We start from the raw sequence: 6,000 nt of genomic DNA on the forward strand, positions 1-6,000 counted from the left end.
GAATTCTTATCTATTTTTTAAATTGATCTTTTATATCAAATCACTTAGGGTCTGTTTGGTTGCTGTTTTTAAAAACTGTTTTGGAAAACAGTTTTTAAAAATAGTTTTTTGTGTTTTCAGAAAAAAAAAAAATTGCGTTTGGGAACTGAATTATGGAAAACAGTTTTTGTTTTTTTTTTTAAAAAAAAAAACGTGTTTTATTGAGTTAATAAAAAAGTTTTTTAGAATAAGTAAAACAAAAAACATGTTTGAAAGTTATTTTTTAATTAATAAAGTGTTTTCTTCTATTAACTTGATATTATAAATATATAAATAATTTTCATATGCATAATTCATTTAAATTTAAAAAAAAAATTCATTTTGAAATTTTTGCATTAACTATAATTTTCTTAAACAAATGATGACTTTGTAACTATGTATAAGTATACTAATTTCACTAATTTGAGGAAGAAGAAAGGGTCTGCAAGTGGGGGTGGGGTGTGGTGGTTAAGTGGAGCTCACCTTTGTGGAAACACATAAAACAACTAGGAAAACACAAAAAAAAAGAAGAAGAGAAAATACGAAAAACAATCTATTATATGAATAGTGAAAAACAATGAAAACATTTTTTTTTGTTCTCAAAAAAATGGTTTTTGAGAACACAGAAAATACAAAAAACAAAAACATACCTCTTTCCCCAAACAAGTTTTTTATGTTTTTTGTTTTCAAGAATAGAAAATAGTTTCTAAAAACAGGAACTAAACAAACCCTTAATTTTTACTACTTTATGTTTTTATTTTTTTAGAGGTTTAAGTCATATATTTTTTTAACTTATTCTCCTAGTGAAATAAAACGGAACTTTCCTCCTAAGAAACCTCCAAAAGAATTAAACAACCATGTAAATTCTATACACTTTAAAAAATAATATAGGTTTAAGAAAAACCTTAAAAAATAATTAGAAATGAATACACAAAATAAAATATAGAACACAAACCCTAGTCCATTTTAAAATGAGAGATATTCTATCATTATTAAAAAAAGAAAAATAGTATCCTAATATAAAATAAAAAGTATTTTATTTATTTTTTCTTTTTTTGAAAATGTAACAATTGTGCCTCGTTTTTTTTTTTAAAAAAATATTTTTATTTTATTACACCTTATCCCAATTTTTTCAAATAAATAACTCAAAAATATAGATGACTAAATGGATGAAGTGAGTGGATGAATGGACAACTTAGGTTTAGTGGTAATCCTACTCTATAAAAAATTTATTGGCAAATACTTCTATTGAAAAATTGTTAAAGTAAATGGATAAACAATTATACAAATAAATAAATAAATGAGTTATAGATAAATAAATAAGCAAAGTAATAAATGGGTAGATATAGATTATTTCTCATAGAAAGAAAAAAAGATATTTTATTAATATGGTTTATAAATAAACGATTATATAAAGAGATTCACCCTATTTACATATTCCCTTTAAAATATTGATCTTATTAACATGACAATTTAAAATTTTTTATTATATTTATAATATCCTTTTTATTTTCTTTTCGCACGTACTTTTTTGTTTTTTTTTTTCTTCTCTCAATTTTTTTTCTTCTGAACAAGTCCTAAGCCAAAATCATTTTTCTATATCTTGTTTGTTAACAAGAATACATTTTTTTTTTAAATCTCACATGAATATATTTTAGGCCTTAGGATTGATATAAATTTTGACAACCATATGTTGTAAAGATAGTTAAGAAAATATCTAAAAATATTTTTAAAGTGTTTTAGACGTAAAAATCTTTGAAAAAAATGGAAGAGAAATGAGAAAAAAAAAAAAAACAAAAAGGAATTTCCTAATGTCTATGTCTGTAAGATCCAAATGATTCTTACAACTTTAAAATATGTTTATAAAGTTAAAAGGAACCCAAACATGTACATAATTGTGGACCCCATATTTCTACTTATGCCTTTCCACTCGATGACGAATTCGCTTTTATTTGAAAATAAATTTATTATTTAGAAAATGACTTGAAGTCACCACTTATTTTTGTTTTATTTTTAAAGAGTAAACAAAATAACAAAAAAAACCTAAGTGTGACTCCTTATTTTGGAAAAGACGGTCTTTGAAAAACCAAATTGGGCTCGGGGGTCATGTTACTTATTGGAAAGGTACGGTAAAGACCGTAGCACCCCTCTAAATCCCTAAAGACGGATCTCTACTGACGAAATGAAGCAAGTATGACAATTGATTGATTAAATAGGGATACCCGAAATGATATTACACTAAAAGCCAAATATGGAGAATGATTAGAGTGAGAGCGGGTGTGTACCTTGGCAGCAAATGACCATGCGCTATTAGGAAATGGGGTTAATGCGTAATAATGAGAATAAAATATGTCACATGCATCACTAAACAAGATAAGAAATCACCAAAAGCAAACAATGCACTTCACTCAAATTTATATTTATTTTAAATAAAACTTCTTTGATGTTGAGTCCCACCAAAGCCCAATTTATTTTTGTATGAATCAATCCCGTAAATTTCATCACTTGGAATTACAAAATTAAATTTATGTTTATTTAAAACATTTAAAAAAAAATCAAAGGAAATACGAAAGTTACTTGACGGAAAGAAAATGGTAACCAAATTTTATTGAAAATGGGATTTTTAGGGCCTAAAAATTTTAAGGATGAAAATTTGAGGAGCGGATTTATTTAAAAACTGGATTTTTAAAAATCAGATTTTGAAGGTGAAGGAAAGAAGCACGTGGGCTAGGAAAATGGGCTCAAGAAGGTGGCTATGCATGGTTCGGTAGGAGTGGGGCCTAGGGGTGTCACCAGTACTGCACTTTCACTTGTTTCAGTCTTATCTTCTGCACATACCACAATTTCCCCTGTTCTGATACATTCGTCAATCCCACCCCCTCACGTAGCTGTATCCCACACAAACATGTTCACAATCACCCATGTCTAATGGAATTCGCCTCTTTTCACCACCTCTTAATTCTCCAAGTCTTATAATCTGGCCATCATCCCCAATCCTCAGTTGGATATCTCTGATCACACCTCCCAACAGTCTTGCTAGGAACTCTTCAAATTCATGCATCACAAATCCATTTGAAGCGCCTAACCAAAATCCTACATGGAACTAGTGGATTGGAATGGGCACTTGCATGTTCATGGCGTGGAAAAATCTGGTTGGACTGTCAGACAGGTGTAGGATACATGACTGAGGGTTTTTGTGGGCACAATCTTCAAGTATCTTAATACCCTTTTAAAGCCCTTCAATTGGATCAACTTGCCCCATATAGAAAAGCTGATCAATGACTTGAATAGCAGTTCGTTTCCCATAGGATGTCATGCGCCTAAGAGGGAACACGCGAGCTGCAACAGACGAGTAGGTGACAAGATTGGTTAGCCGATATCCTCACCAAAGCTGTCTCAAGTCAAGTATTCTCAAAATTTTTAGACAAGTTGGGCATGTGTGACATCTATGCACCAACTTGAGGGGGAGTGTTGAGATATTAGGAATGCTTTCCTTATATCATTCTTTTCTTATATCATTTAGTGTTGAGATATTAGGAAAGTTGAGATATTATGAATATTGAAATATTAGAAATATTAAGATATTAGGAATATTGAGATATTAGGAAAGCTGAGATATTAGGATATTAGTTGTGATTTCCTTATATTATTCTTTCCTTGTATCATCCTTTCCCATTCTTAGAATGGTGATTACCCTCTATATATACTCTGAACATGAACGAAATAAAGTATGAATGAAAAACTATCATTCATCAATTTGAAGATCTCTTTCTCCTCTCAACTTAAGCTATTTACTTCCCCAAGCTCTCATTTCTGCTCAGCAACCACCCGACTCCTCTCACAAAGAAAACCCAACTGATTCCCCCACGCTCTCCTAGCTATCTTGCTTCCCAAGCTCTCATCCTACCTCTCTGTCACCCGCCCCCCAGAAAATATCTCACCTGTTCTAACCAAAACGCTCCTCCAAATCTTCCCAAAACCGTTTTCTGAATATTCCTCCTAACACCTGTCGATTTCCCATTGCATTCAACTCACTACTATGATTTTTTAACAGCCTCTCTTGAGGCGACACGTGGGCTACTAAGAGGCCTCCACCTGGCAAAATAAAACGGCACAAAAAAACCCCAAAATGGGGGTCTACAATAACACTATCGAATGTGGAATATCATATAGTGCAATAGATAAATTGTCAAAAGTATCATTTTTTTTGTATTTATTTTTCAAATAACCATTTTTTAATAATATTTTTTAAAAATAACATTGTTAAAAATAAAATAAATCCTTAGATTCCAAATTCCCATACTAGGTGTTGTTGGAGTCATTAACAAACCTCTTGCATTGTTGATGAAGAACCAATGTGTTAATAATACATCTTATGATGTTATCAATGCTTATTAATGTACTTGTTTATATTAGTTAGGTTGTTGTCAGTATTGTTGAAACTTTCTTTAGTTAATACTTCTCCAATTTCATTTTTCCTACCTTGGATCAAAATGTTGGTCATGTTGGAAGGTGAATTGAAGTTTTAGCCGACTTTGAATTTTCTAGCTGACACTAGTAAAATTCATGTGGCTTATGTTTGGTTCTTAAAAACTACTTTGAAAAGAAAAAAAAAAATAAAAGGAAAATAATTTTTTCATGTTTGATTTTAGTATAAAATATATGAAATTAAGTCAAATATAATTAAAATTATTAAAAAATTTATATATTTTTAAATTATTCAATCTTTATATAGAAGAATTAAATAAGTTAAAAGAGTTTGAAATAGTATATAAAAATAATTTATTAACTTTAAATTTATTTTTTATTTTTCTTTACTTTTTTTCATTTTATTTTTCTTCTCTATTTTCTTTCTCTCACATTTCCATCAAACTTTCCAAGAATCGAACATAGTCATAGATATAAAAGCATTGTTATAAAAAAATAGTGAATCGTCAAACTATTATAATACTACTCATAATGAATCATCAAGATAATTATTGTATTGAAAACATAAAACTATGTGAGAAAATAAAGGTTAATCTTTAAAAGAGAAAAACACCCAAGAGGGGGGTGAATTGGGATTAAAAAAAATCTTTTTAAACACAACAAATTTAAGCATAAGAGGAACAAATAAAAAGAAATAAAGTTAGAGAATTCAAACTCAGATTTTATAGTGGTTTGACACTTCCTTGTTTACCTCCACTCTTCTCAAGTTCTTAACCGAGCACTAACTTGAAGCTTCAACTAAGCTTCTAATCACCTTTACACTTGGATTTCGGCTCCAATGGGGTCTTACACAATCTCTTCAAGTTTCAACTCACTTAAAGACTTTAATACTCAATTGGCAAGTATGAATCTCTCAACCTACCTCAACAAAGGCTCAAATACAACTCAAGGCTAGGATGAATCACAAAGGTGCACTAAAGATATGCAAATGGAGATTTAGTGCACAAAGAAAAGAATGAGAGCTTTTAAGGCAAGAACAAGTGGGTAGACAAATAAATGCAGGTATTATCTTGCTCATAAATGAAGTGGAGCTCTCTATTTATAGGTTTCTAACATCGGGAGCCAAGAAAACCAAAAAACAGTCTTAACCGGTTGAACTAGGGGTCACTCGGTTCACTAGCCGTTGGAGTATTTAATACTTGGTAGGTGACCGTTACTCTTGACCGGACCTCTATCGGGAAGAAAAATCCCTCGATCGAGAAGGAAAGGCTACTAGAAGAGAGAGAGAGAGTTTTTTGCACTTCTCGATCAGACCTCGATTGGGAAGAGAGAATCGGTTGATTGATACCTTGGCCAATTGGCCAGTGCCTCGACTGGTTCACTGTTTTTTGCTCAAAAACCTATCTTTTTTAGTTCTTTTCTCTTCTAACACTTAAGTAAGGTCTTTAGGTAAATTAATATGCCAATTTTGAAGTGATTTGCTTAAAGTTCATTTGATAAAATTCGGGTTTTGATGGAAATGTAACTTTAAAGAATAAATCGAGTTTTTCAAAG

The sequence above is a fragment of the Vitis riparia genome, chromosome 8, assembly GCF_004353265.1.
Source record: "Vitis riparia cultivar Riparia Gloire de Montpellier isolate 1030 chromosome 8, EGFV_Vit.rip_1.0, whole genome shotgun sequence".
Classification (NCBI taxonomy): domain Eukaryota; kingdom Viridiplantae; phylum Streptophyta; class Magnoliopsida; order Vitales; family Vitaceae; genus Vitis; species Vitis riparia.